Source organism: Pelodiscus sinensis, chromosome 11 (assembly GCF_049634645.1).
Source record: "Pelodiscus sinensis isolate JC-2024 chromosome 11, ASM4963464v1, whole genome shotgun sequence".
In the NCBI taxonomy this organism is placed as follows: Eukaryota; Metazoa; Chordata; order Testudines; family Trionychidae; genus Pelodiscus; species Pelodiscus sinensis.
In genome coordinates, this window is record NC_134721.1 from 12749670 (window position 1) to 12775000 (window position 25331).

The 25331-nt window shown below is 46.0% G+C and overlaps 1 protein-coding gene across 1 annotated transcript in view; it reads left to right on the plus strand.

Moving 5' to 3' along the window:
* The first annotated feature begins 4490 nt into the window (after nucleotides 1-4490).
* The window catches only part of CHL1 (cell adhesion molecule L1 like), a 217993-nt gene continuing 197152 nt past the window's right edge, over nucleotides 4491-25331 (plus strand). Inside the window, exon 1 of the mRNA XM_075938657.1 lies at nucleotides 4491-4673. The gene's annotated coding sequence lies outside the window, so the exon portion shown is untranslated. The remainder of the gene's footprint in view (nucleotides 4674-25331) is intronic.

Here is a 25331-nt window from a genome sequence, read left to right on the forward strand (position 1 = left end):
TGTGTCTAGACTACAGAGTTTTGTCGACAAAAGTGGACTTTTGTCGACAAAACTATACCTGTGTCTACACTACCGCTGAGTTCTGTCGACATAGCGTCGACAGAACTCAGCAGTTTTGTCGACGCTGGTAAACCTCATTTTACGAGGCATAACACCTTCTGTCATAGAATCATAGAATCATAGAATCATAGGACTGGAAGGGACCTCGAGAGGTCATCGAGTCCAGCCCCCCGCCCTCAAGGCAGGATCAAGCTCCGTCTACACCATCCCTGACAGATGTCTATCTAACCTGTTCTTAAATATCTCCAGAGAGGGAGATTCCACCACCTCCCTTGGCAATTTATTCCAATATTTGACCACCCTGACAGTTAGGAATTTTTTCCTAATGTCCAATCTAAACCTCCCCTGCTGCACTTTAAGCCCATTACTCCTTGTCCTGTCCTCAGAAACCAAGAGGAACAAATTTTCTCCTTCCTCCTTGTGACACCCTTTTAGATATTTGAAAGCCGCTATCATGTCCCCCCTTAATCTTCTTTTTTCCAAACTAAACAAGCCCAGTTCATGAAGCCTGGCTTCATAGGTCATGTTCTCTAAACCTTTAATCATTCTTGTCGCTCTTCTCTGCACCCTTTCCAATTTCTCCACATCTTTCTTGAAATGTGGCGCCCAGAACTGGACACAGTACTCCAGCTGAGGCCTAACTAGTGCAGAGTAGAGCGGCAGAATGACTTCACGAGTTTTGCTTACAACACACCTGTTGATACAACCTAGAATCATATTTGCTTTTTTTGCAACAGCATCACACTGTTGACTCATATTCAACTTGTGGTCCACTATGACCCCTAGATCCCTTTCCGCCATGCTCCTTCCTAGACAGTCGCTTCCCATCTTGTATGTATGGAACTGATTGTTCCTTCCTAAGTGGAGCACTTTGCATTTCTCTTTATTAAACCTCATCCTGTTTACCTCTGACCATTTCTCTAACTTGCTAAGGTCATTCTGAATTATGTCCCTATCCTCCAAAGAAGTCGCAACCCCACCCAGTTTGGTATCATCTGCAAACTTAATAAGCGTACTCTCTATCCCAATATCTACATCATTGATGAAGATATTGAACAGTATGGGTCCCAAAACAGACCCTTGAGGAACTCCACTTGTTATCCCTTTCCAGCAGGATTTAGAACCGTTAACAACCACTCTCTGACTACGGTTATCCAGCCAATTATGCACCCACCTTATCGTGGCCCTATCTAAGTTATATTTGCCTAGTTTATCAATAAGAATATCATGCGAGACTGTATCAAATGCCTTACTAAAGTCTAGGTATATGACATCCACCGCTTCTCCCTTATCCACAAGGCTCGTTATCTTATCAAAGAAAGCTATCAGATTAGTTTGGCATGACTTGTTCTTCACAAACCCATGCTGGCTATTCCCTATCACTTTATTACCTTCCAAGTGTTTGCATATGATTTCCTTAATTACCTGCTCCATTATCTTCCCTGGGACAGACGTTAAACTGACTGGTCTGTAGTTTCCTGGGTTGTTCTTATTCCCCTTTTTATAGATGGGCACAATATTTGCCCTTTTCCAGTCTTCTGGAATCTCCCCTGTCTGCCATGATTTTTCAAAGATCATAGCTAAAGGCTCAGATACCTCCTCTATCAGCTCCTTGAGTATCCTGGGATGCATTTCATCAGGACCTGGTGACTTGCTGACATCTAACTTTCCTAAGTGATTTTTAGTTCTGTCGACAGAAGGTGTTATTGAATGTAAACTGTCCTTGCGTCTACACTGCCATGTCGACAAAGCAGCTTGCTTTGTTGACAGAACTGAATGTAGTGTAGACGCTCTTTGTCGACAGAAGCTTTGTCGACAGTATCTGTCGACAAAACTTCTGTCGACAAAACTCTGTAGTCTAGATGTACCCTAGACTACAGGCTTTTGTTGACAGAGGCTTTGTCGACAGATACTGTCGACAAAGCTTCTGTTGACAAAGAGCATCTAGACTACATCCAGTTCTGTTGACAAAGCAAGCCGCTTTGTTGACATGAGAGAGTAGATGCAAAGGACAGTATAGATGCAATAACGCCTTCTGTTAACAGAACTCTGTTAACAAAAGGCGTTATTCCTTGTAAATGAGGTTTACCGCCGTCGACAAAACTGCCAAAACATTATGTTGACAGAACTCAGTGGTAGTGTAGGAGCAGGTATTTTTGTCGACAAAAGTCCCCTTTTTTCGACAAAACCCTGTAGTCTAGACACACCCTCAGTGAAATTATGAGTTAATACAGCAAAGTTGGGACTAGATTAAACAGCTATGCAAGGGAAGCTCTGAGAAATCAGAGAATGAACCCACTCCTTTATGCTCTGTGTGTGTGTGTGTGTGTGTGTGTGTGTGTGTGAGAGAGAGAGAGAGAGAGAGAGAGAGAGAGAGAGAGAGAGGAAATGAGTGATAATGAGTACAGTTTGCTATTTGAGCCTAGTGCTGACAACTGGTCCACACAGATTCACGGTGCATTCATTGTTCATGGAGTAAGGCTGATAGAAGATTGCTTTACTAACACCATTGATCCATTCACAATAGTTTGTAAAAGTTTCTTCTGCATAAAGGTGTGAAGGCTCGCTGCATGAGTTCTCAGCAGCTTTGGAGAGTAGTGTCATGTAAATGCATCATTTCTTCCCACTATGTTTATACTCATAACCAGCAAAGATACTCAGGATTTAGCTGTGAAAGCCAAATTCGTTATCTGCTTTAGATGGTGGAAAGACTCCTATTTCCTTTGCTGGACTTTAGGCAAGGCCCTAGTTGCAGACAAATCCAGAAATTCAATATTGTGACTTTACAAGCAACCAAAACATAGCTCCCTTGCACAGAATAGTAGTCCTCCCTCCCTTTGCATGTGGTCATACACTTCAGCAACACTTATTTAGTCACAAGTTGGCTGTGTTACAATTATTGGGAAAATTCTGTCTGTATCTTGGTTGGTTTTACGTGATTGAAATGTAAACCATAACACTGACTCAAAATAGACTTTTGCAGTTTCCTTAAACAGAATATATTAGATTATACTATTTTTCCTATTATCTTGCAGCATTTCTCTCCTATTACTGGTACCTCATTTGCTTTATAACATCCTTCCTAACCCTATGTGCCATTTATTTCACTTCCTGTCCCAAAATAATCTCATCTAAACAGTTTTTTCTGAGGTGAACAACAGTGGTACCCTGGTATATTAACACTTTCTAATTGTTACTATTTAAAAATCTGTAACCCCGGGAGTAATAATCCCCAGGAATGCTAGCTCCAATCTGCATGGTTTTATGATTTCAACATGTGTTCATGATAATTTTTCTTCATTGCATCAGACAAAGGTGTGTGTGATGGGGGGTGGGGAGAAGTGACCGGAAAGGTCGCATTTTCGAGGCAGCAGTGAAGTAGGAAATAGTAGGAGAAGTCCAAGCACGCACAAAAATCCTTCCTCCTTATTTCCTGGGTAAAAATCTGTTAAGAATATGGTTGACAAATTGATGATTCTGTGTCTTCACCTCCCAGCCTCACCCAGGGGAAAATTCAGTGTTACTCCATGGAATAAATAGGTTATTCAAGGAAAATATGTAGAAGTAAAAGCCAACCTTTCCAGTAGTTCAGCATGTTACAGAGATTCCAAATGCTCACTAATGCAAAAGAAATTCATTTGACTAGGTGGGGAAAAGAATGGTAAAAGGCAGTGGAGAAAAAACTATGCTGAAAGGAGTTTCAAATGGTGTGGGATTAATTAACTTTCAGAAGGCTCTAATTTAACTAATCTGCTATGGTAATAATTGCTGACAGCACCAGCCTTGTATGGGGAGAGCATAAAGTTTTGTCTCTAGGGGAAAATGGAAAGATTTGACTTAGATGCAAGGAAGGAGTCTGGTGTTTTAGTCAGTCCCATTGATTTAATTAACTTAGTGGGCTCTACTTACACCACCTCTCTTGGCACCTCACTCCATTATTTAAGGGTCTTGCCAGTAGGGTGCCCCCTCCTATTATTCAGCCATTGTTTTTCTCCTCTTGACTTTTGTCCTTTTTATTTCAGTTATAGTTAAACTGGGTTTATCAGCTGTGCCATCCATGGATACAGTTATTGAAGAGGGATGACCCCCTTGAGGCCAAGAGTAGGGAATCTACCCAGAGTCACTGCATCTCAGGTAAGTCCTTCACCTGGGTCCAAAGGATCCCTTTGTCGCTTTGGACTCCTGACTGTTAGAGGGGTCCTCTGGCATCTCCACCGCACCGCGGTTCTACATTCTTCTCTCCCTGGGGCAGTGGAGTAGGGGTACTGCTGCCCCCAGGCTTGCAGTAATGACCCCCAAACCGGCCGTGTCCTTTGGCAGCGCCCCCTGTGTAAAACCTGCCAGAGCTCACCAGACGCGGAGGCTGAAGGAGCCGGGCGCTCCCCAGCCCAGGGAGGAGGGAGTGGAAAGTGTGAACATGCTGGGACGGCACCCAGCGCTCCTCGCCCTCTGGCAGCACGGAAAGGAGGCAGGCACTTAGCCACAGCCCGCCGGCCCAGAGAAGGGCGAGCTTCTGCCAGCGGACGGGACCCCCAGCGGGCGAGCCACCGGGCCCCCACCTCGCTCTGCTTCCCCCCACGCCAGCTGCTGCGCCCGGGGAGCGGCTCCGTCAGGTGAGAGCTCCCCGCCTGCATGGGGGGCAGGGCTGGGGGCTTCGGCCACCTCGCAGCCCAGTCAGGGGGGTAGGGAGGATTTCTGCCCCCCCCCTGCAAGGCTGGGATTTGCTGCTGCCTCAGTGGGGGGGGGGGGGACGACAGCTCCCAGCTGCGGGAAAGGGGCGTGGGCTGGGGATTTGCAGGCTGCCCCCCCCCGCGCCTCTGCACCGTCTCCAGTGGGGGGGGGCTTGTATGGTGGCGGCGGCTGGGGGGGGGGGGGGAAGAGCACAGGCTGCTCCCCCCCCCCCCAACAGCCGCGTGCGCGAGAGGCTGGGGCAGATTGGGGAGGTTTCGGGGCCCGTTGCCATGGCTCCCGGGAAGCTCCGCCGGAGGAGATATTGATGCCAGTCACGGAGGGAGCCTCCTTCCTTCCCGAGCGGTTCTCCGGTGGGGGGTGGTGGGGGGGGACGGACGGCGAGGCGGGGAATTGGGCTCGCGGGCTGGGACGCTGCCGCAAGTGGCGGGGGGGAAGCTGCTGCCCACGGAGCGCAGCTCCAGCCTCCCCTTTCCCCTGCAAACTCCCGGCTCTTCCCAGCGAGGGACGCCCTGAGGTGGACCCAGCCCGCCCAGGCTGCAAGGTATTGGCTGGGGCGGGGTGTGGCGGGGCGGGGGTAGCAGGTGGGAAGCGGGCTGGGTGAGGGGCATCTCCCAGTTGGCTGCCCGGGGGAGCACGCGATGCGCTGCAGGGGGAAGACAAGGCGGTGGAGGGGGGGGGGAAGTTGAGGCGCGGGGAGCGGCCGGTTGCACGGACCCAAGCCTGTGTGTGTCAAGCGGGCGCTGCCCGCAACAGAGCGGCTGGGCTGGAGTGAACGCCCAGCCTAGTCGTAGCTGGTCCCCGCTTTGGAAGGGCTCTGCCTGGGAGCGGGATGCCAAGCGCAGCCGCTCGGTGTAGCGAGGGAGCGCCGCTCAGCCCAGCTATGCAGCGGGGTAGGCGGCAGGGCTTTAGGCTTCGGAATCGTGTCGCTGTCCGACTTCGCTTCCCAGGGGCGCTGGGGGAGAGGTCCCCGCCTCACACGTGTCTTGGGGAGCAAGCGACCAGCGAGTTGCTGCTTCACGCGTTTCCTGAGTCAGAGGCATTTTGAGATGGTCCGTCCATTGTTCAGGCAGTCTGGCTGCAGGGTGTGTGGTTTTTATGTTTTAAGTGCATGTTGTGACACACTGTGTAAAACTGCTGCCCGGCTAAAGTTTGGTCTTCAGTGCTAGAAAACACAAGGGGGAACTTTCAGCAGAGGAAGAAAAGAAGTGGGTTTGTATCCAAGCTCACAATCACAGATGGCTTGAGAGGATAGTTTTAGGACTGTTTCTTCTGAATTTCATCTCGCTTTGTGAAAGTTCAAGTTTGCCAATCTCAGTTGGGTTCCTTTGGGGATTATATTTTCACATTCTCCTTTTTTGGCGGGTGGTTGTTTTTTCAATACAGGTAGTCATCTCTTTTTCTTATAAATATTTATCATCTTTCATTAGAGTTGTGTAATTATCTTTGCAATAAAATGTAGATGAATTCACTAAAAGTAGGGAGAAATTCAATCGTTTATAGGTATTGGTGGTACATGGTAATTTAATGATATACTCATTCTACAATCCACATTTTTAATCAAAAGATACATCTGTGTATAATTTTGCTAACCCCAGTTTTAAGTGGTTCCACTTAAATTTTCTGTTTGTGTAATTTCAATGGGCTTCTATGCAATGTAGTAGAACAAACAGCCTACACAAGCCTTTGCACCAGGAAACAGAAGTTGCCTTTTCACACACAGCTCCTCACTAAGATGATTTGGTTCATGTTTTTGACTGAGGTGTTTTAGCCAGATGGACAGAGAAATTGTAAATTAATGTCTGTAAATGCAGTACATTTTGCATGAATAAGTCATATACAAGCATAGGTTTTCCTATTGTTTGGAAATTTCACAAATGATTTGAGTAATCTCATTTTGTGTGACTCTAGAGTGTTATTTGATCTGATAAATTATGTTGTAAAAAGTAAATGTTAATGGTATTAGGAAGAACTTCATAAGCACCAAGGAGCACTTTTGAACAAATATTATGAACTCATACCTAGTAATACCCAATGAGAGAGACAGTGTTTTATACAATAAAATTCATCCTTAAAATTAGTATTCTATATGCTTCTTTAAAATATGGTGATTAAATTTGGAAACAGTAATGTCAATAGCATTATGGGAACTATTCATGTGATCATTGGCACATTATCAGCCATGATCCTTTGCATGCAGATTTTATTTACTTAACAAAATTGTTTCCAAATTTGGTTACCATCTTGTAAAAGCAAAATATAGAATATTCATTTTAGGGATGATTTTAATGTGATATATGGATGTCCTAATATAACCTTTAATGGTGTCTGCAAAATTACTGAATGATTTGCTCTCAGAAGGGCAAATTGTTTTTAATGGAATTGAAAGGGCTTGTGAACCCAGCTTCTTCATTACTTTCTCAAGCAAGGGTTCTTTGCTTGTCAATGGCAGTTTTGCCTGAGTAAGTTGATTACGAGACCAGGTCCTGTGATAACGAGAAGAAGGCAAGAGACAAAATAATTTATGCAGAAGAGAAAATAAACACAGGATTTGCATGAAAATTCTGGGAAATATCCATGACCAAAAAAATTATAAGCAAATTGGTTGTGTAGAAATTTTAACAATAATATAAGCATAGTACTTACATTAACTGAAATTGTTAATACAGTGCAACATTTTAAACAATCAAACTATAAGGAATTCTGAACCAGGGACTGAAATAAGACAGTAAGGATACTGCATTTTCAATTATGTGCATTTTGATTACAGTTTTATCCTTAACTCACTGCCTCTGTCTATAGAGAATGTAATTATTATGGGCATTTACTATGTGCCACATTTGTAATTAAACTTAATGAGTGAAGGCATAATAGTTATTCCAGAAAGCTCAGAGATAAGCATTCCTTTTAAATGAAAGATTGTATTATTCACAGTATTTTATGTCTGCCTAGTGTACCTTGGATTGCAGCCATTTTGTTTGCCATTAAAAGTGTAATTTATCACATATCACTGGAAAAAGACATCAACAAAAGCTAGCTGTACATTACTATAGTGATTTTTGTGGACAACTGTTTGCATGATAAGGAAGCTTCCTTCTTCTTTTTCCCAGTGGGAGAAGATAGTGACTACTCTAAGCAGCACTAATTACTCCATTTTATCTTGCATGTGTTACAATGGTGTAGTTAATTAAAGCTTTGCCCATTAGTAGTATGTTAAGAATAATGAATTAACATATCACATTTCATCAAAAGAACATCTAAGTTTATCTTCTAAGAATGAAAGTGTTATTGTGTTGCAGGAAGTCTCTGTGGCTTTCCCAAGTAACAAATTTGTTGGAATTCCTTAGCATGGTGCTTCAGAGCCTGATGAATGACTTGAATTGATCACAAACAAGTGACACTGGAACTATTGGTTGCTTAGCAACCCAACATGATTCCACAAATTTCTTCTGGTATTTATCCAGTAAACTAGAAAATTCTGTTTTTAGTTAAAGAATGTTTTTTTGCCAGTACAAAGCCTCACCATACCCAATTCAGATTGTTACTCAGAATGATGTCCCTTATTCTAGTACTGAAGCTGAGTATCAGAATGTATATGAAAAAGGGGGAAAGGGACAAAAAAATTATTACCATTGTTACTTGGAAATTGAGAATTTGACTTTCTCAGTGTTTTATAATAACTTGCAATTAAATATTTGTCCTTTCTCACTTAGACATCTGTTGAAAGGAAACCATCAGTGGGGAGCATAATCCCAACAAAGAAACTCATCCACTGAATGCTTTTTGTCATGCTGTCTTGAAATGTGAGGTCCTGCTAGGTCATGTTGAGTTACATCATACTTCATTATGAGTAAATGGAACATAACATGGAACATGCAGTTTGATGATTATCTGAATTATATCTGGGCAGTTTGGCACTTCCTGTAGTTCATCAGACTGGAGACCTTTGCTGGGCTATTTAGCAGAAATTGTGAACTTCTTTTTTAAAGCCACATTTTGTGTATTGGGTTGTCCAAAGCAAAATGAAAGAAAATAAAACAGTCTAATTTACTGCAGGTGACAAAGATATAACCTATTTTTAAAATGTATCATTCGGTTAACTAAAAATTGCTTTTCTCTCAATAACACCATGATATAGTTCTTCTCAATAACATTTCAAAAAATATCAGCTCAGATTTTGAGTGTCTTTAAGACAGTGCACTACTATTGCTTGCTTGGTGTCAAAAACTCCCATAATTCTAGGTGGAGTCTGAAACCTGGCAACCTGTAGTAGAATGCTGTGCAGACAGTTTCTGTTCTGATTCAGGCTAAAATCGAAACCTCTGCAGAGCTTGCCATGTGCCCCCCCGGCTGGAATCATACAGAAATTTTCCAGCATGGAATTTAGGATGCTAGTGCTTATGTCTATGTGAATGTGTCCATTGATCTAAATGTGAATTGCATATTCCTCTTATTTGTATACTTAGGTCACTGTTATCACTGTGAGTTCTGAGCATCCCTGCTGATCATTCTTGCTCTTAGTAAAAAATAATCCATGTGGCCATGTATTGGGGTGAGAGGCAGGGACAATGGTGGCTACAAATAATGTTGCTTTTGCTTAGGCCTTTTCTCCATTTAGCAGGAGATCTACCCTGCAGAGATGGATCTCCCTGAGGTTGATTTAGCGGGTCTAGTAAGGACCCAGTAAATCAACCACTGATCACGCTTCTGTTGACTTGGTATCCACTGGGTCATGAGGAGTAAGGGAAGTTGACAAGAGAGTTGCTCCCTTCCACTCTCTCCCCACACAAGGGGGACAGCATGATAAGTCAAACTAAGGTATGTCAACTCCAGTTACACTATTCACATAGCTGGAGTCGGGTGCCTTACTTCGACTTTGCCCCCTAGTGTAGACCTGACCTTAGACTGAAAGCCTGTAGGGGCAAGAATTATCTTTTATTCTGGTACCTAGCACAGTGGGGTCCTTATCCATGATTGGATGCTTTCACAGTATAAATAATATGATTAATGTCCATTTGTTTTGGGTCCACTTCCATGATTAACCAGCATTTGACCTGGAGTGTGTAAATAAGCATTAATAAAACCATTCTTGGAAGGGTGTATTACAAACTATGTGGGTGTGTCTAGACTATATGGCTCCATCGACGGAGCCATGTATATGAGTTTAGTGGGCAAAGGGAAATGAAACGGCAATTTAAATAATTGCCGTTTCATGAGGCATAAAGGATCTGCCAATGAAGGGTTCTGGGGTTGGCAGATCCCCGTCTAGACTGCCACGCTGTGCCGACAAACAGCTAACCGGCTCAGCGCGGCGGCCATTTTGATGTAAATGAAGTGGAGATTATTTAAATTGCCGCTTCATTTCCCTTTGCCGACTAAACTCATCTACATGGCTCTGTCGACGGAGCCATGTAGTCTAGACACACCCTATAATTACACGTGGTCATGTTTCCAAACAAGTGAGGTGTGAATGCACTTCAAAAGTCATTGGATTGGATCCTGTCATCTTTCTGCTGCTAGTGCTCTCATCAAGGTCCATGAGAATTTAAAGGGTGAACTGACAGAACTAAAATCTGACAATTAAACCACTGTTAAAATAATCCTAAAAAAATTGCTGCAACAATGTAAAGCCCCAAAGCAGTGAAAAAACCCCACAAAATCCCGAATGAAATCATAGTAGTTTTATGTGGATGGATATGGATACTTTTAACTCCTTAAGGCTTCCTATCTTTATTGTTATGGGGGGAATATCCCCTCAAAACATGACAGCCCTATATACAGAGAGTTCCTTGTTTATGTAGGGAACTACTGTCTGTTCTTCTGACTCTTATCTTTCCTTCACTGGAACAATTCCTATCCCTCATGGGATGCGCTGATCATGCACAAAGTTATACATTTGATGTCATTGTCAACAATGTGATGCAGCCAAATAGGCTGGGTGCGGTAATGGAATATGGCCTATTAAAGGAGCTGACACACAATGCCTAATGTATTGTTTTGTGACTACCAAATGAGTAAAGGATTTTTATACATTACCTTAAGGAATTAAGAATAACCCCACTAACTAAAGCAAGAAAGGAAGGTACAGTACTACTTAAGGCATTTAGCTCATATTGTCAGTGACTGGAACATGGACTGTTTACTTGATGCTTGTAGCATGCTTTGTTAGCCAGGGATTTCAGAGGCTAGTGTCCACGATGGAGACAGAGGCCAGGTGCCAGAGCCAAGTCAGAAATCTGAGCCCCTGGTCAGAACCAGGCTCTCTTTAGTGAGGTAAAACTGGATCAGGGTCAGGTACGAACAGGCAGAGACTTTATCATAGCCATAGGCTGTAATATGCTTTGAGTAGCTGCTGAACTGTAGCTTGAGAGGTAGTTTGCAGACTCTTCCAATCTATCTGGCAGTGCATCCAATCAGACAGCCTGCTGTACTCCTTAGGTTGCTGGGAGACTGGCTCTGCTGCAGGCCCTCCTGATTCCTGCTACTTACTTGGAAAAAGTATGACTTACAATCTAGGAAAGCCCATTACGAGCATTTCTGTCTTTAATACTAGTGTTGTCTGACATTTGAGCATCATTTAAGATTTGATTGTTTTTTATTTCTCTCCCATGAAGCTGAATCCTGAAGACAAAAGGAATTTTTGTTTGTTCTTTTTTGCACCTAATTTGTGCTTGCACTTACTTAGACCCATCTGCATGCACAAATGCCTTATTCATGTAACTGGTGGCTGTAAATTGCCTATGTATGTTATATGAATGTGCATGATAAAAAATGTTGCTGACCTCAAGTCTCCAATTTATTTCCCTTGTTTCCTTTGGATAACTATACAAAACATTCAACATAGTTAAGAATGGACTTGTATGGAGTTTCAGTATTTGTTGAGAATTGTTTTGTGCTCTGCCCTGTTGGTATGGCTTACAAATGTTTGTTTCTCTCTTTCCACCCCATGCATCAAATACAGGAGATTGGGTTTAAAACTGGGGAGGGAGAACTGGAGGAAGGAAGCCATACATTACAAATGGTATCTACCAAATGAGAATTACTGTTACATTTATATCCATTATATAGCATTACAGCTGTGCCAATATAAATCAGCATAACTCAGGGCCCCATCTTGCAAGCTGTTCCATCCAGTACAACCTTCATAAAGCTTTCTGGATGTTACTAGGATTTTGCATAGATTCAGATAGAATCACCAAGGCTTTTGTTGAGAAACTGTTTTAGGCCTGTGAGAAATATATTGACTCGGGTGTTCATGATACTTTTAGTCTAAATGATGAAAGTGCACTTTCATATTTCCCAGCATATTGATTAAGCCGAATAATGTGTGATTATAGTAGCTGAATCGTGTGTTTGAATGACTTTGTGACACTTTTAATACAGTATTTGAAAAATCCTAGCTTTCATGATATTTGCCCAGTAAATGTGGCTCACTGCTGAAGAGGCTAGGGCACATGAATAATACTGCTCTCATATTAGAACCAAGGGTATATTGCCTTTTGTCCTGCAGTATACAAACCCCATGGTGTCCCATCTGCTAAAAGGTTAACAGCGGAATGAGCTGGTCTCTCAACTGGGGCTGATGGCTGGCCCTACAACAGCTGAGGAGGTTAAAAAGGCAGGTCAGAAGGGAGGGTGACTACCAGAGAAGCTGAGGAAAGACAGAAAGCAGGCTCCTTCAGTGATGGACTGGCAGAAAACTGCCTAAGTAACTGTACTTCTAGAAAAAGGAGGATCATGGAATGTGTGTCTGGAAAACTGCCTTCAAGAGAGGTGGAAAGCAGTAATGGGTTGGGAGAAACCAGTTCTGATGGCTTTATCCAGGGTGGAGACCCAGGGATGGGAGTGGCACTGGGTTCTCCTACCAACCCAGCAGAAGGGTTAGTAAATCCTGAAAAACACAGGCAGCTAAACTTCTGACAGAGCTAATTTCAAAATAGAGACTGTTCTTTACTAGGGCTACCAGCCTCATGACCTCTCAGGTTTTTTACCACCCAAGAGGTTAGAGATGATTAAGAATCCTGCCAGAGGGCTGGTGTTATAACAAGGAACAACTAGACACGGAATTAAACAGCAATTGGCAGAACAAAGGGGGAGCAACTTATTCAACCGTGAAAAGGTGCTTGTGGCTGAAAACAGCCCTGGATACCATCCAATTAAGGTTCTCAAACTTTCAGAATGTTTCCTGGCACTCAGTCTCTGGGCTCTTCCTTCCACCTAACATCAAATCAGTAACTGTTCTTTTTGGCTAGGTTATTCCTTCCAGGGAGGAAAAGGCATGATAGTCACTTGATATAAAAACAGCTGAGAACTGAGGAGAAAATAGTTTGTGGTCCTGGGGCTTCTACCAGGTACCTTCCAAATAAATACCTGAATTGCAGAAATCAGGCCAGTGTTGAAGAGTTTGCGTAGTAGCTCTTTCTATCTAAGTTTGTTAGAAAGGAAAGAAGAAAAGGTGAGCTGTACCTTTTTGTTATGGTCTCTTCTGGCAACCTGTTTCTTCTCTCCTCCAATGTCTCTCTGCCTGGGAATTGTACATAGTAAGGAGGATGAAATCCTCTGTTCCATGCACATCCACATCTCTGCAGCTCTGGCTTCCTTTTTTATTTGCCTTTCATTGATTGCTCAGAGATTGTAGCTGCTGGTGCTTGCTCCTTCCTCTGGGAGTAGGAGGCTATACAGGGTCACACGTTTATGGAATAAGTCCATTTGTAACTACTAATCTCTTAGAGATGGATAAAAATACGATTTTTGGGGGGACACAGTGATTCCTTCCATGTTGAAGGTATGAATTTTACTGCTGACCTCTGGAGTAAGAAGTAGATGTGCACATAACATGGAAGTCCAAGACCAAACGCTTGAAGATTTGGGCTTTTGTTGTAAAATGCAAGACGGTTATGAGATTTTTCAGAAGCACCAAGTTGATTTATGGTACCAGTCCCATTGACATTCAGTAGCTTTTTTATGGGACTGGTGCTCCCAACTGATTTAGGAGCTTATGAAAATCCCATCCCAAATATCGCTAATTAGAAATTATCATTAAAAGCTAGTTGGTTCAAAATGCACATTCCACGGGTCAAATCTTACAATCTACTCAGGCTACAATTCCAGCCAAAGACACAGAGATTACTCTTGTTCGACTGCTTGAATAAGTTGCAGGATTGGGTTAACCCTCCTTTCACTCTGCTCCTTTCTCCCAATCAGCTATATCTTGTTTTCCCCTCTTACTTTTGCAGTAGTACCACTATTTCACTGCCAGGCTTGCTGTCAGTTAACACATAAGTAGCAGTTTCAAATGCTGCATGTTGTGCTTCCATGCCACTTTAAAAGGAGAGAAAAGAATTGGCCTCCCGAGGTGTATTTCCTACAGCTTGAAAGTGCACTTTTTAAAATGCAATCATGCAGCTTGTCTCCCGCATGTTGCATTGTTACAGGTTAATTGCATCTCTAAAACACTTCACTTTGAGTTTTTATTGCAATTTCCAAATATATTTACCCAAAAGTGTTAGCTTTAATGAAGAATTTGACTTGCAGGAGAGCAGGATTTGGCCCTCAGAGGCTGAAATGTATTTTTTGTAAGCTAAACGTATTGAATAAATCAGTGGCTAACTTATAAATGCTAACAAAACGGAGAGACTTTCATTCTGAATTTTTCAGGTGGGTTGCTTCTGATAGAATGACAATTCTAAAAATTCTTCCAAGAATTTATGATGAATAATTCTGATCCACTGTCCTGTCTAAATGGTACATGACATGTGAGCAGTGCATTCACAACATCCCTTCCTCCCAAAGCATGTTTTGAAAGGGCTATATTTTCTTTACCCGCCTCAGCAAAGTACTTGAGCACATGAGTCTTGCATTTTGACCCGAACATGGTCCAAACTTTATTTTAGCTAAAGTTCTCTGCTAAGAAGAATTTCTGCTACTGAAAATACTCTGCTCCTTGTATGCAGGTTATTTGTCCCAAGTCCATGGAGCTGAAGAGACTGCCTAGAACATCGTTGCTTTGATGTTTACTGCATTTGGTGATTGTGGTTAGGAATAACCCTTAAAAAGTCATTCATTTAAATTGCAATTCTAATTATAATTACTTCCCCCCATCTGTCTAACTGGATACTTGTTCACAGTTCTATATTTATATAAAATAAGCTTATTTTATCAGACACATACAGGAGATCCAGTGGTGCTAGAACAATTTTTATAGTTGGGGTCCTGATGATGAAAACAATGCATTTGGTGTTTGTTGTTATTACTTCAAGCCAAAGGATGCGGCAGAATCCCTATTTCTAGCACCACTGGAGATGAAAGTAGTAAGCATGGTAGGCATAATTTAACAGTAACTTATCTATATGACTTCTTTCCATACATATACATTGAAACTAAAGGTACATCTCCAGCTAAACACTCATAGAAAACCTGGGTCAGCTGTAAAACAAAAAACAACAAAAAAAGAGGGCTGTAAAATTGCTGTGCAGACATTTGGACTCAGGTGAGTCCCAAAGCTTGGGCTACAGCCTGAGCCTGAATGTTTACATGGGAGCTATTAACCCTGTGGTATGAGCCCTGGTTCCTTTATTCCATTGTATATGGTAGCACTTTATAGACACAAAACATGTAGATGGTATCATGAGCTTTCGTGGGCACAGCCCACTTCTTCAGATGACTCCGTGGGCACAGCCCACGTCTTCAGATGACCAGAGTCATCTGAAGAAGTGGGCTGAGCCCACGAAAGGTCATGATACCATCTACATGTTTTGTGTCTATAAAGTGCTACCAGACCATGTGGTGTTTTTTAAGTTTATCCTGTAGAGACTAACTCAGCTACCCCCTGAAGCTTCCATTGTATATGTACCTCAAGGATGAAATTCTGGCCTCATTGAGTCAATAGCCAAACTCCCATTATCACGAGGGCTTGGATATGACCCCAAGAGTATGTCCATTCTATTGTGGTTTAAAGCTGTATTATATTTTGACAAAGTAGTATAAAAAAACTAGAAGGGAATAATCTGTTTTTTCGGTGTTAGTCTACATTGCCACTACACTGCAAGTTTTTGGCTTAGGGTTGTATGAAAACACTCCCAAGTGTAGCATGTTACAGTGCTATAAAGTGCCAGTGTAAATGGGCTCCCCCAGTGCTGTTAGCTACTCCCCTCATGGATGTGGTTTACATATAGCTCTGGGAGAGCTGTGGCCACACTTCCACTTTAGAGCGCTGCCGGGGCTGCACTTAAATTTTAGAAGTATGCACCACAGTTGTGTGACCCATTAAAATGGCTAGGATTAAATTGCTCTTTCATAGATATTACAAAGCCAGGACCTATCCCAGTATTCACGGGACTCCCTGAAAGCAAGAGAAGTTGAGGCTTTACTACATTTGTGGTAAGCACATTCAATCCATCAGTTGAGTCAGTTTTCACTTAGACTTTTACTTCAGTCTGGGATTGTATCTGTGATTATGCTATTGAATCCCAACATCCCTGTTGGCAGGTACATTTATGGTAATACCTACCCCAAACCGAGCACACCTACTGCTGGGAGGCACTGCAGTTGGAATGTTGAGCTTCATTTCCTGTTTCATCCTCAGGAACTGCTGGAAATCAAAATCAATTTCAGTTCTAATACAGCACATAGTTTTAATAAAGAAGCATAGCTACACTGGCACACACAAAAAGTAACTTGTAAAGTCCAGTCCTGCAGCCATTTAAATCCAGGGTATCTCTCTGATTTATGTCAGTGAGAGCATGTAAGACTTGTATCTAAGTATCTTCCTCGTACAGCAAGTTTTCATTGTCAGTATGTGAGTCTGCATCATCATTACTATGCAGGGAAACCTCATGTCTTCCTACTGCACATCAAGATGAAAATTTAATTCTCTGTGCATCATAAATACGTGGATGTATTTGATGGGGAGCGGGCAGGGAACAAACATCATGTTTAGCTTTCCTTTCATTCCTGACCTTCTGTATCAGAATATACTGAAACAACTGTGTACAGGCAGTCCCCGGGTTACGTACAAGATAGGGACTGTAGGTTTGTTCTTAAGTTGAATCTGTATGTAAGTCGGAACTGGCGTCAGCCGCTGCTGAAACTGATCAGTTTCAACCGCGGCTGAATCTGGACGCCAGTTCTGACTTACATACAGATTCAACTTAAGAAACCCAGGCATCCCCAAGTCAGCTGCTGCTGAAACTGATCAGCGGTTGATTCCAGGAAGCCTGGGGCAGAGCAACTCTGCCTCGGGCTTCCTGTAGTCAGCCGCTGGTCAGTTTCAGCAGCAGCTGACTTGGGGACGCCTGGGGCAGAGCAGCTGGGGTGCTGCTGGGTTGCTCCAGTAACGTGGCTCCTCGGCGCTACTGGAGCAACCCAGCAGCACCCCAGCTGCTCTGCCCCAGGCGTCCTGATTCAGCCGCTGCTGAAACTGACCAGCAGCGGCTGAATCAGGATGCCTGGGGCAGAGCAGCTGGGGTGCTGCCGGGTTGGTCCGGAGCAGCGCTGCAGGACCAACCCAGCAGCCCCCAGCTGCTCTACCCCAGGGGTAGGCAAGAAAAGCCTGGTCTGCTGGGGGGGGCACTAGCTGCACCCGCCCCCCCAGCAGACCAGGGAGACGGGGAGCAAAGCCTTGGAGCACGCCTGCAGCAGGACAGCCCAGGCGTGCTTGGGCTGTCCCTCTGTGGGCTTGCTCCGTGGCTTTGTTCCCCGTCTCCCTGCAAACCAGGGAGATGCCGCGGCTGTCCCACTGCGGGCGTGCTCTGAGGCTTTGCTCCCCATCTCCCTGGTCTGCTGGTCAGGAGACGGGGAGCAAAGTTGTGGAGCACGCCCGCAGGGGGATGGCTCAAGTGCGCCCGGGCTGTCCCGCTGCGGGCGTGCTCTAAGGCTTTGCTCCCCGTCTCCCTGCAGACCAGGGAGACGGGGAGCAGCTTTTCTCACCCTGGAGGACGGGGGCAGCGGACCGCGGCGCATCTGGGCGTCCCGCCGCTCCCGTCCTCCGGGGCGAGAAAAGCCCCGTTTGTAACTGCGGATCCGACATAAGTCGAATCCGCGTAACTTGGGGACTGCCTGTATTCACAAGGCAAGGGAGAGCCTAAATTATGAAAAGAAAGGGAAACAAAACCATTCTTCTAGGAGCCTGACTTCCTTCAAAATGTATGCTAAGCCTACTTTTAAAGGGGCATAATACAATCAAATGTTTTAACCTTATACAAATACTACTCTTAACTGGGATTCTCTGGTCCAGCAACATCGATAGTCCGGCACGGATGTTGCAGGACCAGAAAGTCCTGGTGGAGCGCCAGTGGCAAAGATCCCTTTGGGGCCGGCAGGGCAGCAGATCTGCCCAGCAGGGTTAGGAGACATGCGTGTGGCTGCCTGATGGGGTTGGTAGCTGTTTTGCTTAGTGGGTGGTCCCAGAGCCCCAGTGCGGTGTGCAACTACCTTGTGGGGATTGGAGCCCTGCCGGTCCCAGAGCCAGAGCAGCAATGGCTGCCCAGTGGGGATAGTAGGGAAATGGGTCTAACAGGAGGCGAGAAGACAGCCAGCAGGCTAGGCAGCAGGGGCTCCAGAAATGACTTCCCCAGATCCAGTAAAATCCAGTAAAATCCTTTATCTAGGACCGGTCAGGTCCTGAGCTTGCCAGACCAGGAAAGTCCAACCTGTATCACAGAAACAATTTTTTTTGTATAAATACTATACACTTTCTGGAATAAACAATGTACATGGAAATTTCTTTCATGCCTAATCAATAGCCTAACACCTTGCTATTTAGAGTTTTATGCATCTTTTAATTCAAAACTCTAAACTCAGTCCATGAGATAGAATGGTTCCTAGAACATTAGGTACAAAAAATAAAATTCAGTGCTTTAAACTCATCCTTTCATGTGCAACTCATCCTTTCTTTTTCTGCCTGAGTCAGGTACAGTGTCAATAAATGCCCTATAAAACCAGTATAAATAATTAATGAAAACCAAGTTCACTGCAGGATGCAGGAGTGCATTCTGGTTGCACAATTCATATCCTTCATCTCAGTGTTTTATTCCTTTTGGGAGAGGATGATGGGATATTAGGGAAGGTCCTTTCATGGGATCAACAACTGGCTAAAGGAAACAACAGGTATGAAGAAATGATTCATGTTCACAGTGGAGAGAGGTAAATAGCAGAATCTCCCAGGGCCCTGTTTGAGGGTTCACTGCCCCTCCCCCATGCTTTATGAAATGGACATATGGACATAAATGTACATAACGCTCAGGGCATGTCTACACAGGAAAGTTATTTCAAAATAACTTTGGGTATGTCTACACTACCCTCCTAGTTCGAACTAGGAGGGTAATGTAGGCATACCGCACTTGCAAGTGAAGCCCGGGATTTGAATTTCCCGGGCTTCATTTGCATAAGCGGGGAGCCGCCATTTTTAAAACCCCGCTGGTTTGAACCCCGTGCAGCTCGTTACACCGGTAGTTCGGAATAGGAATCCTAGTCCGAACTACCTAGTTCGAGCCCCGTGTAGCCGCGCTGCACGGGGTTTGAACCAGCGGGGTTTTAAAAATGGCGGCTCCCTGCTTATGCAAATGAAGCCCGGGAAATTCAAATCCCGGGCTTCATTTGCAAGTGCGGTATGCCTACATTACCCCGCTAGTTCGAACTAGCGGGGTAGTGTAGACATACCCTTTCTTAGTGTCTACACAGCCATACCTCTATTTCAAAATTAATTCGAAATAGCAGAGCGGTTATTTCAAATTTGGTAAACCTCATTCCATGAGGATTAACGCCATATTTGAAATAGCTAAATCGAAATAAGCGCTGTGTAGATGCTTATTTTGAAATAGGGGGCGTCCAGCCCTTCCCAGCATGCACTGGTGGCCACTCTGGGCCAAACCAGGAAAACTCTCCTGCTACCTCACAGCCCCGGAGCCCTTAAAGGGGTAGACTCTGGCCACAGTGCCTGTTCCAGCTGCAAGCCTGCCAGCACAGAGCCAGCAGTCTGTGCATGTGGCCCAGCATGAGCCAGCAACCCAGTGGCACCCAGCCCTACACCACTCCCCAGGAGCAGTCTGGCAGCTCCCAGGAGCCTGCCAGGGGTCACAAAAGGCGGGCTCCTTCCTTGTCTAGTGCGAAGATCGTGGACCTCATTGAAGTTTGGGGAGAGGCCTCCAATGCCCACGATCTCCACACTAGATGCAGGAACGTGGGTGTCTACAGGCGGATGGCTGATAGCCTGGCCACCAAAGGACACAGGCGCACACAGGAGCAGGTGCGCATGAAAATCAAAGAGCTGTGGCAAGTCTATGACAGGGCCTTAGGGGCCAGCTCCCAACCAGAGGCAGACCCAGACCCCTACCCCTATTATGATGCCCTAGACCGTATCCTGGGGGGTCAGATGATCTGTGCCCCCCAGGTGGTCATCGAACCTGGGGCAGAGGGCCCGGCTCATGACACGGAGGAGGAGGAGGAGGAGGACAATGGCCAGGAGCTGCAGGAGTCTGGAGGGAGCGTGCCTCGCACCCAGGACCCCCGAGCTGTCCCAACAAGCCTGTCGCTGGTGTCATCCGAGGCCGGGGAGGCCTCGACATGTGAGTGCCATCACTGTCCCTTTATACGGGGTGGCGGGGATGTGTGTGAGAGGGAGACCAGGGACCTCGCATGTGGGCCTTGCTGACCATGGAGCAGGCAGCAACCTGTGCATGTGCCATGCTACCCTGGGCATGTGGCCCTGGCTGGCTGTCACACAGGGGCCTTGGCCTGTTACCCACATGTGTGTACGTATGAAGGCACATGATGTGCTCCTGACCCCAGGGAGGGACACTGCACGATGCCCTCCCTTCACGAGCCTCCTCTATGCAGAGGCAGGGCACATCTCCCCTCCCCACCTACCCCCACTCTAGATACAGCATAGGGGCAGTCCCAGGCCAGCTCACACTCCCGGGGGTAGCAGGACATGCCAAACATGGTCTGTGTACAAGCACATCGGCTCTGATGATGTGGAGACCTGCCGTCCTTGTCACGCAGAGGGGGGCTGGGCTTCACCCACTGTGTCCCCTGGGAGAACTGACCACTTCTCTTGTTTCTCCACAGCCACAGCAGCTGCGAGTGCAGGGCACACCGCCCCGCCCAGGACAGCCTCCCACACCCAGGCCAGCAGGCTGACCCGTAACCAGGAGGAGTACCAGCGGCAGCACATGGGGATTCTGCAAGGCCAGCACTGCACCTTCGACCACTGGGTGCATGAAGACCTGCAGCTGTGGCGGGAGAGCTGACGGGAACTGCTTGCCCAAGGCGGTGCCATGTCTGACCACCTGCACACCCCGGTGCAGAGATTGCTACCTTCTGCCACTCCAGCCTCAGCTGCCGCCCCAGCTACCACTCCTCCTCCTCCCATTCCTGCTCCCCCCCCACCCTCCATACCCACTCCTCCCCCGGGAACGCCGAGGCTCCTGCACCCACAGTTCTGGGAGACAGGTGGGCCAGCAAGACCCCCAACCCTGAGCTTCTCCTCCCCCTTCCTCCCCTCACCTCCTCCTTCCAGCTCCCTCCTTCCAGGTTTCCCCCTCCTCTCTCCTACCCTCATTTGCCCCCCACCCCAGTTATGTTCAATAAACAGAGTTTGTTTTTGTCAACACGTGTCTTTATTTAATGGGAATGGGGGTTAGAGAGGGGTCAGTGAAAGGATGTGAGGGTGAAATGAGGCATAAGCCCCCAGTGGGGCACACCAGGGAGATTTTAGTTCTCCTCAGGATGGAAGATCTCCTAGATGGACAGCCCCCTGATGGGCCTCCTGGCTGGCAGCTGTGCGGGGCTGCGTGTACAGGCCAGTCAAGTCGTTGGCCTCTGCCATCCAGCCCGACTGGAAAGCCTCCCCCTTCCTCTCATGCAAATTATGCAGCACACAACATGCTGCCACCATGTGTGGAATATTCTGCTCTGATAGGTCCAGGTGAGTGAGAAGGCATCTAAAATGGGCCTTCAACTGCCAAACGCCCCCTCCACCATGATGCGGGCCCTGCCGAGCTGGGCATTAAAGACCTGTTGGGATGGGTTGAGGTGTCCTGTGTAGGGCTTCATCAGCCAGGGTTGTAGTGGATAGGCCGCATCCCCCATCAGGCTCACAGGCACGTCCACGTCCCCAACCATGATGTGGCGGTTGGAAGAAAGTCCCGGCATGCAGCCTGTAGCACATAGAGGAGTTGCGGTAAACCTGCGCATCGTGTGCTTTGCTGGACCAACCCACGTTGATGTCCATGAACTGGCCCAGGTGGTCAGACACAGCCTTCAGGATGACCAAGAAGTATCCTTTCCGGTTGATGTAGAGGGAGGCCTGGCGGACCGGGGCATCGATGGGGATGTGTGTCCCATCGATTACCCCCCCACAGTTGTAAAAGCTCAGGGTGCCAAACCCCTCAATCACTGTGTCCACATTAGTGAGGAGGATGACTCTGCACAGCATCACTCTGTTGATGGCCTTGATCACCTGCAGAGGGACACACAAAACCATCGAGAGTCACTGGGGTGCCAGGGTGGCTGAGAGTGTTCCTTCTCCGCCACTTCCCCATGCCCCGCTCCCAGGAGCAACCCCCCTGCAATCCTGGCCACCGCAGGCAGCCCATAGTGTGGGTGGGACAGACCAAACCCTCCCGTAGAGGGAACTTGCATTACCTCCTCCCCTTTTCCCTGGGGCAGCCCATCACCTCCTTGCCTCCCGCCCCCCCACAGCACAATGACCAGAGACTGCCATACCTGCATGAGAACTTCTCCAACGGTGGATCTCCCCACGCCAAACTGGTTGGCCACAGATCGGCAGCTATCCGGCATGGAGAGCTTCCAGAGGGCGATGGCCACAGGCTTCTGGAGAGGAATGGCGGGCCTCACGTGCGTGTCCCGTCACCACAGAGCAGGGGTGAGACACTCGAGCTCAAGGAAGGAATCCTTCTTCATCCTTATAGTCGAGTCCCAGCAGATCTCATGCCACGCACCCGGGAGTGGGGCCGGCGCCACCAATGCATCCAGGGGCTGGCTCCGCCCATGCGCCACGCGCCTGGGGGCAGAGCCAGCCCCGATCGCTTGGCGGGCGCACAGAAATGGCTCGGCGGGCGCCATGGCACCCACGGGCACTGCTTTGGGGACCACTGGTATAAGGCTATGTCTACACTGGAGGGTTATTGCGCAAGAAGGGCTGTTCTTCCGCAGAGTGTCCACACTGCCCACTCACTCTTGCACAAGAATATTTACAGTAAAGTATGGTAAGAGAGGGCTTCTTGCGCAAGAACTGTGCTCTTTTCTAACAGGTGTAAGTCCTCTTGCGCAAGAGCTCTTGCACAAGAGGGCAGTGTGGACGTGCGACAGGGGTTTCTTGTGCAAGAAAGCCCTATGGCTAAAATGGCCATCAGAGCTTTCTTGCGCAAGAGAGCATCCACACTGCCATGAATGCTATTGCACAAAAGCACATCTCGCACATGGCAGCATGGACATTTGCTTGCACAAGACCAAGATGTTCTTGCACAAGAAGCTGCCAGTGTAGACATAGGCTAAATGTACTTTAATACTCCTGGTATTGTATAGTGGTAACTTTCAGTACTATGCTAGAGCCTGGACTCATAATATTCTGCTATTCTATTGTGTTATTACAGGAGCAGCATGTTGTTAGGTTTTTTTGGGGGGGGAAGAAACATTATGACAAACATTCCTGATCTTCTCTGATAGCTGATCAGCTGGCAGGTAAATATTCTGTATAGAGCCTTGCAAGCCAACTGGAAGCTGATGGGAACTGACTACAAGGATCAGATCTGAAAACAACCCAGCTCTCTTGGGGATGGGTTAGTGTCTGAGCTCATCCTCCTGTCATGGGGTCTGTGTGGTAGAGGCTGCTCCACTCCTGCCAGCTGGTGCCACTTTATTGTGGGCTGCAGAGTGAGCCTGACAAAAAGCTGCAGAACCTCTCATTCCATAGTGCATGCAGTATGGCGAGGCAGCGGGAGGTGGGCATGGCGCAGGCAGTGGTTGCTTCAGTGGCTCCATTGGCCAGAGCAAGAGATGTGGGGGCTTGAAGCCTCTAGCAGGCTGAGCCCCACAAATGTTGACTTGGGTTTGGAGTGAACCTGAAAATGTCTCAGTCCTCTTGGGGTGAGATCAGGTGTGCTTGGGCTGAGTTTGGTGTGAGAGAGGCTTTAAAATGAGGCCCAAGCAAACCTCTACTCAGTGGTACTTTTTTGAAGTCTATGGAATGATCTGGTCAATATCCCCACTCTCGGACCCCAAACTCTCACAGGTAACAGTGCCTAAGTCTGCATGGAAGGCATTATTTAGCACAAAGCTGCACTACCGGGGTTTAAACTCATTGAATTGTGAATTGCTTTGGGAATATAAAGGTAGGAAACACCATAATGGATCTGGATAAAGGTCCATTTATCCCTGTGTCCTATTTTAAGTAACCAATACAAGGTGACTCAAAGACAGTGTAATGGACTGTTATGCAATAATATGTCTGTAGAGAATGTTCTTCTTAACTCCAGCCCTTTAGCTATTGGTGTACGTCGTTAATTTTGGCTTATGAAACACATGGATTATAACTCTTTTATGTTTTTATATGATCTAGTGAGGGTATTTTTATTATCCATATATAAAGGTCTAATACTTTTTAAGCTGTTTATGATCTTGTCTTAGTTATGTTTTGTGGTAGTGAATGCAGCGGGTTAATTAGCGTGGCTTTCTTTTCCTACTTAAAATTTGCTATCTTTTAATTTCACTGTGTAAACAGAGTTCCCATGTGACTTTGTCTATACAATTTATTATTTTGTATTATTAATGTGACTGAAGGTTTTCCTTTTTCAATTAATGGCCTTACTTCTATTGTTTGCCTCATAGAGAAATCTCTGCATACTGTCATATTTTGCCATCCTTCTTTAGGCCTTCTTTATTTCTAATCGATTAGTATGGTGCTAAGGTAAACACAACTCAGTATTCCAAATGAGGGCCTATAATTAATACATATAATGCCATAATTCTTTCTGTTCTTCTTTAACCCTTTCTTCTTTAACCCTTTCTTCAAGCAGCATATTAACTAGTTTTCTGGACACCAGTATGCACTGTGCTGATACTGTACATTAGACTATAGGTATTGCTGTTAAAAAATAAAATCAGTGCTTCTGCTGTATGGACATATTTCCAGGGATCCAGAACTGTTGGGTCAATTTAATCTTTCAGAAATAAAGTGCACTAGTTTGTACAATTGCCTATAATATGTTGGAAGTGTAATCAATTTGACAGATATTTCTGAAGATGAAGTTTAAGAAATTTCAATTGTGCCATTGGGTCTTGTAGGTTTTCCTGACTCTATATACAATTGAAAATAGTTAAAGGAATCATATATATAGTAGTCCAGTGTCTGTAACTCTGTTACGCTGAAATGCTGACTGTTCCCTCTGGGCGGAGCTGTTGCCTCCCTAGCTGTTCCCTCTGGGCGGTGCTGTTGCCTGAGTCATGTCCTTCGCCTCCTGCAGCGGCACTCGGCTGACTTCTGCGCCGCTCAGCCGGGCCGCCGCGGGGGAGCAAGCGGCGCAAGCGGCTGTTTGGGCGCCACGGTCCCCATGCAGCACGGG